At 39.6% G+C, this 12,446-nt stretch overlaps 1 protein-coding gene across 8 annotated transcripts in view; it reads right to left on the reverse strand.

Annotated features, from left to right (window-relative positions):
- CDK14 (cyclin dependent kinase 14) overlaps positions 1-12,446 on the reverse strand; it is a 571,841-nt gene that overhangs the window by 139,546 nt on the left and 419,849 nt on the right. Inside the window, exon 15 of one of the 8 annotated variants that reach the window (XM_061586438.1) lies at positions 5,221-5,393. The exons of the other annotated variants lie outside the window; for them this stretch is intronic. The gene's annotated coding sequence lies outside the window, so the exon portion shown is untranslated. Of the gene's footprint in view, positions 1-5,220; positions 5,394-12,446 lie in introns of those variants that run through there. 8 annotated transcript variants of the gene reach the window in all.

A 12,446-nucleotide genomic window follows, 5' to 3' on the forward strand; every position in this document is an offset into this window, starting at 1 on the left:
TATTTTGCTTGTATAGGCTCTTGCACAGGTGGGAAAGCTTCTTTGGATTCATTTTCACTTTTGAGCAATACTCTAGAGCGGGGGGGACCTCAGGCCCAGGGGACAAATGTAGCCCTTCAGGCCTCTGTTTCTGGTCCTTGGAGCTCTCCCCAAGCCACACCCCTCACTGGTCTTGCTTTGCACCTTGAGTGTTTCTGCCTGGCTGTCTTGCTTCTCAGGATAGAGAGGGGTGTGTGAATCTGTTAAAAAAATAGTTTACTGTACAAAAGTAAAATTTATATTCATTGCTCCATTTTTGCCTCTGGCCCCACCTGCCACTGGCATATGGTCCTTGGAAGGGTGCCCAGAAGGAAATCGACTCTCAGGCTGAAAAAGGTTTCCCACCTCTGTTCGAGCGCAAAGGGTTAAACAGATTTGCAGTAAGTGGGAGATACATTCTATATGAAGAATGCTTGTCCCCAACCTATAAAGCAGTACAAATTAAGCCAAATGGAAAATATAGGGTATTTATCTTCTTAAAATAAGTCATATTTAAGAATGTTTTCAAAAGTCTATACAAAGCAATGTATTCACATTTAACCAGCATATTTATATTTAATTCACTAATAGGCAAAAAACCTTGCGGTTTAAGAATGTATCTATAGCCCACAGATATTTCTATCAAACTTTAAAAAGCAGGGAAATTGGGCAGCTATAGTGAATGCACCGGGGAGCAGGAGACCTGATCTCCTCTCTGAGATATTGGACTGCCCTACAAATTTGTCAGAATGCAAACACCATTTGGGTTGGTCTTTCACAGTCCAATCCACTTGCTGTGTAGCTTGCAAGAATTTGGTAACATGTGGTGAGTGGTGGCAATACCTGCCATCTCCAAAGATGGATAATTATATTTGTGTATGTTTGTTGGAGTTCTTTTTACTTTACTTCTTTCCTATGTTACTACTGTTTCTACAGAGAATCTAAACTAGAAAATTTTATTTCCCTCATTATTCATCCTAGAAATCTGTGTCAAATTTATTTTATTAATTTCAAAGCCTTTTTATTGGTCAATGTCATATGATGGTGCAGACAGCCTTTTGTGTTTCAAATTGGAGGTTATGTTCTATTTCTATTTTGGGTGCATTAATAGTTGAATCTGAAACTGCAGTTTGATGTAGAATCAGACTGATTACAATATGTTGCTACTTCAGCAATGACTCTTAGCTGTGAGAAAAAAGAGGATGCATGTTTTCATCCTGCTATGTTTAAACCACTTAATTTAAGGCAAGGTGGGCACGGTCAATTAAAAACATAGAGCACACCTAGAATTTTGCTAGAATATATTTCACCTCCCACTGTTTTATCTTGTGCAAATTGAGACACTCCTGAGGTCCACTGGAGACTATTCTGCAGAAGTCAGTGCCATTATTCCACAATTGTTTGGAGTTTTTTTTAGTGCAAATTTTGCTCTACTTCACATATTCACATAAAAAGAAACAAAAAATGATTTCTTATAGGAAACTTCATTAAGATTGCAAAGTAAATCAAACGTATTTAAAGTGACCATCTGAATTATATCAACTGTCTTAATAATGTTGCTTCCTCCCTGCTAAAACAAGATCAGCACAGCACATGCCTTCTTTCTATTATTTGGGCAGATAGCAGAGGGCAAAAGGAAAACATTGTGAACAGTATCATTGCTTTTCAGGGTTTCCCCCACCTTTTTATTCTACAGCAGGCACATGTAGCCTCCCACCCAAATTTAAACCAAAGCTGACCCTGGCCACATCCACACCAGGCCTTAATTTCACTTTGGACAGTCATGGCTTCTCTCACAGAATCCTGGGAAGTGTAGTTAGTGAAGGGTGCTGAGAGTTGCTAGGAGGTGCCTTGTAGACTTTCAATCAGAGTGGCTGACTGTTAAACCAGTCTGGCCACTGAAGCTCTGTCAGTGGAATAGCAGTCTCCTCTCAGCACCCTTCACAAACTACACTTCCCAAGATTCTCTGAGGGAAGCCATGACTGTCTCAAGTGAAATCAAAGTCTGGTGTGGGTGTGGCCCCCTGATTAGCAGCTATGAGGCTTTTAGAACACTGACAGTTGGTTGTTACTGAGCATGCCGCACGTTATCATAGGCTTCCAGACAAAATTTCTTAAATTAATTAAAAATCAGCCAGGCATTTTTTTTAACTTTTAAACTGCAGAAGATGAAGGTCAGAGTATGGGGCAAGGTCAGTATTAGGATTGCAGGTACTCTGTGAACATGGCTAATTTTTTAATGAATTTCAACAGATTATGAGAACTCTCAGAGAAAAAAGTCCAAAAGGGCTCTGAGGTTTTTTTCTCTTTCTAGACTTTGAACTCTCGATTCTCTCTGACTCTTTTGTGTATCGCCATAAAAAATTAGAGGGTTGTTAAGCAAGCGTTTCTGAGTTCAGTACTATACATTTTGTAAGGTTTTGTTTTGAAATGAGCTTATGAAAAGCATCAGAATGGCATGGGGGTATTTTCAATTTAACATTGCGGAATGTGAAAAATCCACGCTGGCTGTATAATTCACCCCATACTTTTCTTCCATAAAACTCAGACAGCATACATAGGGTTCTGAGATAGTCATCCATATAAACACTGAAAAGCCCCAGACCTCCTTTGAGTAATAACATTGTCCATATCATGTGCCTTCAGACCATGCAGTAGTAATATCCCTGGATCAGGTTTGGTTTACCGAACTTTCACATATATAAAATGTAAGGAATTATGGGTCACAACCATATGTATATCAGACATACTGAGTGGAAAATCTAGTATCTTGCAGTATTTTTTAATGTGAACAATTGCTTTTAAGACCCCCTAATCCATTTTTATACTGTGTTCCCCCCACTATCTGGGGTTAGGTGGGAGGTAACTGGGGAGAGGGTCTTTGCTGTGCCATTCCAGTTGTGTAATAGTATTCCCAGGGAGGCTTCCATGGCACTATTGACCCATTTATTTTTTAATAGTTTTAAAAATATTATAGTTCTATTTTAGTTGCTGCAACTCTATTTTTGTCTGCTGCTTTTATAGCAATTATTTTATTATGTATTTTATTGTTAGTTTCCACTTCCTGGTCATTACAACAAAGTTATTTTGTGTTACATAAGTTCTCATGTAGCCTATACAAGAATGCATTCTTTCCCCCAAAAATGCATAAACTACTGAATCTTCCACTTCATAAATCCCATGTTGCTGTCTTCCTTTTTAGTTAACATGATTCAATGGGGGATATAATCCTAAAGTAAATCCTGAAGTGGGCAGGGGAAAAACCTATAAGTTATGATATGAATTATCAGGTGACAATAAAGTAAAAGCAAAAATGTCACTTGGCTCCACAAAATTAAAGAGAATGTATAAGCTATGATAAATTTAATGCACAACAAGAGAAAGATTACATGAAAAGACTATACAGCTTATTTCAATACTATCAAATTATGGCGGGAAATGTTTAACAGCCTACAAAGATAGAATCTGTCAGTTTACTTAAAAACAGATCTGTACAGGCTTGAATAATAAGTGCTAATGAAATGCAAAGAGAAATCTTGCAGCAAGAAACTGCGAAACAACTTAATTAACAAATATGACACCTTTTTGACACAGATACAGAAACTATTACTTCAACTATTCTCTATGTTTAAATTTAATAGCAGTGCATTATCCAGCTACATTATACAATTCAAGAGGCAGAAAGAAAAAAGAAAGAATTTAACTTTGTGAAATACTTTCAAACATTGCAAATAAATACTATTTCTTTTGGGTTTAAGTGACAGGAGCAGGGAACTAATTGTAATCTCACTAGATATGGATTTTCCAGCTGAGAGAAAATGTGCTCTTAAAGGGTGCGGGGAGGGATAGATAAAAAGAAAAGGGACTCTAGGTTCTTTTTTTAAAAAAGCACAATAATGTGTAATTTCTGTGGTTTATGATCGCGGCTTGTAATTTGTAATCTCTGTGGTTTCAGATCCTGGCTTGTTCAGACAAAACATAGTTGAAACTAACTGCCCAGTTCAGAAGAAACAACAAAGTGTGGTTAGTTTAAAATAGAAGCAAATGCTTTCAGTATGCTCACAGCAATGGGGAGGAGGCAGGAGGCTGATGCATGTAATGTTAAACTATGGTGTAGCATTATTTCTGAACCAGATCAGTATTGTGAGTGATTTACAAGTGTAATGAGAAAAAGGGTTGGTTCAGACATTCAAAAGCAAACTTCTCATGATACTTTTTCATTTCTGGAGAAAACATAATGTATGATCTGGGATGTCCATGAATACTCATAAAGTCAAATGGAATGAGTCCCAGTTATCATGATGTCAGAACACGTACTGCCAGAGTTACAGATTATTCAAAGATCTTGTATCAGAGATGGCCCCGGTCAAAATTTTCAAGTGAATGCTCTTCTGGAAAAAGTTGGTGTACTGATTCCATGTGTTTATGGAATACAAATTTGTTTGCTTCAGCTGCTTCTCTCAGTGATGGTAGCAGCAGGCAAAGGGGGATGGGAGGTGAACTGCAACCAAGCTGGGCTCAAAGGCTGGGGATAAGGGAGAAGAAAGCAAGCCATGCTGGGGTCAAGGCCAAGGGCAGGTGGGAGGCTTATAAGCAGCTCATGTGGTGGCTCCAGGCCGGGTGGGTGGGTGGAAGGCTGGTATGTGGCTGAGGCAAGGCAGCAGCAGTGGCAGCCTGGGCAGGTGGGAGGCTGGTAAGGTTTGTGAGAACCTGGGGGAGTACCTGGGGGAGGGAAGCAGTTTGTGAGAGAGCGAGAGTATGTGTGTGTATGTATTTGGGAGTGCCTGGGAAGTGAGGGTGCCTGGTGTGCATATGTGTAGGTGCCTGAGCTGTGTGACTCCCTCTGTGAGTGTGTGTGTGTGAGAGAGAGTCCCTGTGTGTGTGTGTGTTTGGGGGTGCCTGGGGTATGTGTGTGTGTTTGGGGGTGCCTGTGTGTGTGCGTGGGAGTTGGCGAGCTAAGGGAGCAGGGGGGCTCTGCCCCCTGGTAATTACATTTAAATTTGTGGGAATAAAGGCTCACAGCTTGGTCTCTTATGCAGTCATAGTTCAGATTGCCTACACTGCTATAGTTGTACAGACATTTTGTCCCTAGCAAATCAGTTCAACTATTATTTATTTAATATTCATATTCACATCAATTTCAATAGATTTCTAAAACGTTCACAGTTCTCCTTCCACCACAGTTACTATCCACTGAATTCTTTGTTGCATAGTTTTGTGCAATGCTGTGTATGGCTGTGAGGCTGGTATTACCAGTAAGACTTGTACTTTTTTTTGTTCCATCATTTCAATTTGGGAAGGGCCATGGACTTCCTGCTTTAAGTTCTTCCTCTGGAATCGGTAGGAGCTGCCCATGTCCTACATATCTTGATGTTCTATTAACAGGATACACAGAGACCTCAAATTTGTAGTGATGGGTATAGCAGGGTGTTATTAAATCAGTGCCAGGATGACAAATATTCTAAGGCTGAACCTGGTAGCTGCTGTGCTAACATGATGTCCTGAATCTGCTCAAGATGCCAATTAATCACCACAACTTGTGATACTGCACAGATTGTCTCAAAATAAAAATACCTTGCGTTTTCATACTGACAAGTATGCTATGAAGTACTAAAGTACCTATCACCTAACTAAAAATAAATACATAAAGTATTATGTGTATTAAATAATTCATTTCCTCAAATATCATTTTCTTATCCTTATCTGGTTCTTGCACTGTGGCATCCAAAGTCTTGCTACATAATATTTCAAATACAATCTATTTAATATGGGGAGGGGGGAGGTCCACAAAGAAGATAAAGGAAAAGGAGGGCTGGAAATGTTGAAATGTTGAGACCTAATAGCAGGTCTGAGGCTATGCTCTGCCTTCCGCTCTCAGGATTGAAATGAAGAAACAACCTGAGATGTAGAGGGTCAACATGTTGATAACTCCCTAAAGGAAGAGCTGCTTGCTGGGAGGTGAACCTCCTACCCTAACCTGAATGGCCTAAGACCAGCATTTCTCACTTAGTCTCCTGCCGAGCTAAGAAGCCTCTCCTCCAACTTCAGAGGGGAAAGGGCCAGAGGGGGCACTGAAGATTAGTGAGACAAAAGGTTAATATTTTAAATAATAATAAATTGGGAATACAGAAAGGGGGGCTAGAATAGGGAAAGTGTTATAGGAAGAAGAAATTAGTGTGAAAGGAACAGAGAAGAGATGGAAAAACTAGCAGTTTGGAGTGAGAATTGGGTACAAGATAAGTGTGAAAGGCACAGGGGAGAAGAAATGACAGGAGATGAGTAAAAATATTTTGGGAGGCATAGGTGGGAGGGAAAATACAAAATAAAAGGCCTTTCCTACTCCTTAGAACCCTTGGATCAGCAAATTCTGCCTAAAATGGGGAAGCTATGTCATGATACCTCCAGATACAATGTCTGTACTTAGCTTGAGGACAGCTAAACTATGGAATTCCTTCCACAATGAAATTTAGCGAAGAATTTAGCAATTTTCAAGGACGAATGATGTATGTATAGAAAATTATTTCAGTAATTACCAACTGATTGTGCTAATCTCCTCCTTATCTGTTACTAGCTCTAGCTCTTTATTACAATTTTGTGACCAGTGGACCTCAGAAATTTTTGGCCTTCTCAAGTGGGCCTGGGAGTTAGAAAGTTTCAGGACACTGGCCTAGACAACCAAAATATTTGGGTAATTAAAAATAATGCATTTTATTTTCAATATAAATCTGCATCAGAAGAGTGCTACACAGTTGCATTTGGTTAAGATGAATCAGAGATGTGACGGAAGGGTTGCCATCACTCATAAAGCCCACTGACAGATATCCTTTTCGTCTCATCCATGCGGGAATGAATGATACTGCCAAGTAGAGCTACAAAGAAAACAAGTCAGACTTTGCAGCTCTGGGAAGGAAATGCAAGGACTTTGGGGCCCAGATAGTTTTCTCGTCCATCCTTCTAGTACTTAGAAAAGGAGTGGAAAGGGAAAGAAAAATAATCCAGGTGAATGAGTGGCTATGAAGGTGGTGCCAACACAAGAGATTTGGATTCTGGGACTGCGGGCTAAGCTTCATGGAAGATAGACTAATGGCAAGTGATGCGTTGCACCTCACAAGGACTGGGAAGAATGTGTTTGGCTATAGCATTCAGAAATTCATCAGGAGAGCTTTAAACTGGATCCTAACGGGGGGGGAAGAGACGTAAACTTGGTGGTAATGACTAACAAAGGCTTGTGCACAGTAAGAGGAACTGAGGGAAAGGCTCTAATAGAGCCCAGTAATAGTCTTCCTAAATGTAGGAAGGAAGCTAGGCGGTAAATCACATGGTCTTTGATGTCTGTATACTAAGGCCCAGAGTATAGAAAACAAACAAGACGAACTTGAACTCTTAATAAAGGAGAGTAAATATGACTTGATAGCTATAACTGAAACTTGGTGGGATGACTCCGATGACTGGAATACAGTGATTGAAGGATATAACTTGTTCAAAAAGAACAGAAGGAATAGAAAAGGAGGCGGAGTCATGCTATATGTTTTGAATATGTTTTAAATTGTATTTTATATTGTGTAAGTCGCCCAGAGTGTCTGTTAAGTCAGACAGATGGGCGACTAACAAATAAAATTTTATTATTATTATTATATATTAAAAATATATATCCCTGCACAGAAGTACAGGAGGATGAGCTTGGTAGCTCCACTGAGAATATCTGGATTAAAATTAATGGGGCAAGAAATAAAAGGAACCACCCAATCAAGGAGAAGATGAGGGTGAAACTTTTGCAAAGCAAATTGCCAGTGTTTTGCGGTGGTGTGATGTAGTAGTAATGGGGGATTTCAATCACCCTGATATCTGTTGGGAGACAAATTCTGCCCAACACAGCACCTCCAAGAAATTCCTGACTTGTGTTGGAGATAACTTTCTCCTACAGAAAGTGGAGGAAGCAACTAGAGGATCAGCTATCCTCAATTCTAACCAACAGAGATGACTTGGTGGCTGAAGTTGCAGTTACAGGAACTCTGGGAGAAAGTAACCATGCTATACTAGAGTTTTTGATTTTAAAGGAAACAAAAGCTGAGAGTAGTCATAGACGTACCCTGGATTTCAGGAAAGCCGATTTTAATAAACTCAGAACAATGGTAAGTAAAGTTCCATGGGAAGCGACCCTAATGAGAAAAGGAGTCCAAGATGGGTGAGAATTTTTAAAAGAGTAAATTCTAAAGGCACAATGGCAAACAATTCCATGAAGGAAAAAAGGAGGAAGATAGCAGAAGAAGCCAATGTGGCTTCACAAAAAGCTTAGAATGACCTGAAAACAAAAAAGGACACATACAGGAAGTGGAAGGAAGGTCAGACCACAAAGGAAGACTACAGACAGGTAGTACAGAATTGCAGGGATGGTGTCAGGAAGGCTAAAGCTGAGAATGAGCTGAGGTGTAAAAAGCACGAAAAAAGCTTTCTTCAGGCACATCCATAGTAAAAGACAGAGCAAAGAAATGATGGTACAGCTACTCAATGAGGATGGCAAAATGATAACAGATGACAAAGGCAGAAATGCTCAATTCCTACTTTGGCTCAGTCTTCTCCCAAAAGAGAGTTGATGACTCTCCTGGGAAACATGAAGTTGAAGGGGCAGGATAGCAGCTTGAGATTGACAGACAGATGGTCAAGGAATACCTAATCACTTTGAATGAGTTCAAATCTCCAGGGCCTGATCAACCGCATCCTAGAGTATTGAAGAAACTGGCAGAAGAACTCTCAGAACCACTGTCTTATTATCTTTGTGAAATCATGGAGGATGGGTGAAGTACCAGATGACTGGAGGAGGACTAATGTTGTCCCTATCTTCAAAAAGGGCAAAAAGGAGGAACCGGGGAACTACAGACCAGTCAGCCTGACATCAATCCCTGGGAAAATTATGGAGCAGATTATAAAGCAGTCAATCTGTAAACACCTTGAAAACAATGCAGTGATTACTAGACGCCAACATGGATTTATCAAGAACAAATTATGCCAGACTGATTTTATCTCATTTTTTGATTGGGTAACCTCCCTGGTATACTCTGGGAATGCTGTGGACATAATATATCTTGACTTCAGCAAAGCTTTTGACAAAGCTAAATGTGGGCTGGATGGAACAACTATCAGGTGGATCCACAGTTGGCTACAGAATTGTACTCAAAGAGTGCTTATCAATGGTTCCTTCTCAAACTGGGGGAAGGTAATGAGCGGGGTACCATAGGGCTCGGTCCTGGGCCCAATGCTCTTCAACATTTTTATTAATGACTTGGATGAGGAGGTGCAGATGATAACAAATTGGGAGGGACAGCTAATACCTTGGAAGACAGAAACAAAAATTCAAAGGGATCTTGAAAGAATCTTGATAGGCTGGACCATTGGGCTGAAAACAGAATGAAATTTTACCGGGATAAGTGCAAAGTTCTACACCTAGGAAAAAGAAACCAAATGCACAGTTATAAGATGGGGGATACCTGGCTCAGCAATGCTACATAAGTAAAGGATCTTGGGATTGTTGTTGATCACAAAGTGAATATGATGCAACAGTGTGATGTGGCTGCAAAAAAGGCAAATGCTATTTTAGGCTGCATTAACAGAAGTATAGTTTCCAAATCATGTGAAGTATTGGTTCCCCTCTATTTGGCACTGGTTAGGCATCATCTTGAGTACTGTGCCCAGTTCTGGACACCACACTTTAAGAAGGATGCAGAGACACTGGAACAGGTTCAGAGGAGAGCAACCTGTTGGGTGTGCTTTAATTTGGATTCCTGCTTTGAGCAGAGGATTGGCCTCCAACTCTATGCTTCTAAAGTTCTACCATGGATCAGGTTCTCTATCTCCTACAACAAAGTATTTAGAAACTGCTTTCTATCTTTTATGCCTGTTTTGAAAGAGAAGCAGATCCAGATCAACTTTGCAAGGTTAAGTGTATACACTGTGGAATGAAAGGAGAATGTTGTAATTTTGGTGGAGATTTGTGAATTGCTTAGGCCAGTCAGCATCTAGTGTTTAACAGATGCTGTTTAAAATCTATTCCATACCTGCTGGGCAGAGACAATTCCCCTCACACTTGGAACCTTGAAGTCCTTTAAGCAGTCTGCTCTGTAACCTTGGCAGCTGGGCCTTACACAATCCTTCATCTTTTGCAACTGGGCTTCACTAAATGAAACTATGGCAGCTTGTTAGCCAACAATCGAGCATGAAATCACTACACCGTAGACCCCTGTTTTGTGAGTCAATCATTTTTTCTCCCACTACACATCTGTATGCTGAAGTAAAGAAGGAACCAAAAGAGAAGGTAAGAAATAAAATTCACACAAAAGATTGGGGGGCGGATATATTTTAAGATGTACATGTACATTTACTGCTATATTAGAACATATGTTAATGTATTAACAATATGTTGGAAAAAGCTTAGAGATGTGAAGGAGTTTTAAGCATTGTCCTTGACACTGTAATTGAAACTCAGCATTTGAAACACTATGTAATTCTTCTAGAATCAGTCTAGAAGAATGGCATATTACTAGCGTGCTTAGATCCTAAAATTTGAGTATGTCATTGTAAATGCATACATTAGTGTGTAAACTTTACAAGGTCAAACTATATGTTACTGAAGAAAGGTTCTTTTATGCATGTGCTTACGATTATCCACCTCTTTATTCACAAAAACCAGCTGTGGGGGTGAGCAATCTGGATCAGGACTATGGAGTGGGGGTTAACCCTTTTCACTCTGCACTGATTTCCTGCTGAAGGTTGCTTCTGATGCTATCCTCCCTCTCCTTGGAAGCATGGATGGCTACTATGTTACTGGGCTTCTGGTGCCAGATTAAGATTTATTTAGGCCTTTGGTGAAATCTGATCTGATTGACCAAATTGTCAGGGTTATTATGAATTGCTGCAGTATCAATTGTTTGTAACGATTTTTAGAAACATTTACTTTTTATGTTTTGCAGTTTTAATTGCTTGTTTCATTTAATGTTTGTGAATTGCCTGGGATCTCTACTGATGAAGGGTGGTTTAAAAGACCGACCGACCAACCTCTACCTTAAATAGCAGCTTGGAGTGGAGGGAAGTCCTTGGTAGGAAAACTGTACAGGGAAAAAAACAGGATAGCCTTCGTCTACCCCCACCCCAAATGACCTAGATGCAGATTGGTGGCCCCCGTGAATGATTTTTGTAAAAGCAAGAGTGGGCAGCAGTAAACAATTATCAGTCCCCGATGCAGGATTTGAAGTATAGTTCTTTGACTGAGGGTTCACTGTATCTGTAGCTGAAGTGTCAACTCAAGGGAATCCAACTAGCTTGTCAGAAGAGGCAAGAATTCATATATTTGTTAGAATCAGGGCCATGGGTAATCTCATAGCTGAATCTCTAATAGTGGTGTTCTCCAACCTGATGCCCTGAGGTCACTTGAAAGAGCTAGGGATTTGCATTAGAGTATGAAGTACAACAGGCAGCTACATCAATCCTGGCCAGTCCAGGAGTTCCATGTTGCCCGCCAATTATAGGGACTAATCTAATTCCTTTCTGAGTCTGAACAAAGATGTGTGGCAGAAACATACACAGACAGCTAACAGAACGGGACCCAGCCATAGCCCATGAAATTCCTGGTTCAAGCCACAGAGTGGCAAAACAAAAGTGTGAAGCATTCACTGGAGGGAGAAAAGTAAGAGGTCAAAAAACCAGAATGCTCAAGGGATGAAACTTTATTCTGTGCACCAAGGCACTATAGTAAAAAAATTCCTTTGTAAAAAAAGTTCCTTTTGGAAATGCAAGAGCCCAACGCGTTTCAGCTTGTGGATTCAAGCCTTCATCAGGGGCTAAAATACATAAAAGATTTTTGAACTTGCTTTAAAAATATTCAGACATTTTAAGCACACAGTCAAAATTATATGTACATCTTATTTAAATGATTTTTTTAGCGTAAGAAAAACAGTTACAGAGATGTTTCTACAACAATATTGCTTTTAACTTAAAATAATCTCAAAATATACTTACAGAAATTAACTCTTCAACAACATATAGAGACCAACTTTCACTGTTGTTTTCCTTATAGCTGTTAGCATGTAAAGAACCAAAACCAAACCCAGAAATATAAAGCTCAGAAACATACAATAAATTGAACCAGCTTGATAATTAGTTCATCACACCTGATTTGAGTTAACTATTCTTTCTTTAAATCAAAGTAAAGGCCTTATTTAAATAAGATGTACATATAATTTTGACTGTATAATTATAATTTTGACTGTGTGCTTAAAATGTCTGAATATTTTTAAAGCAAGTTCAAAAATCTTTTATGTATTTTAGCCCCTGATGAAGGCTTGAATCCACAAGCTGAAACGCGTTGGGCTCTTGCATTTCCAAAAGGAATTTTTTTTACAAAGGAATTTTTTTACTATAGTGCCTTGGTGCACAGA

This window comes from Rhineura floridana, chromosome 10, assembly GCF_030035675.1.
Source record: "Rhineura floridana isolate rRhiFlo1 chromosome 10, rRhiFlo1.hap2, whole genome shotgun sequence".
Lineage (NCBI taxonomy): Eukaryota > Metazoa > Chordata > Lepidosauria > Squamata > Rhineuridae > Rhineura > Rhineura floridana.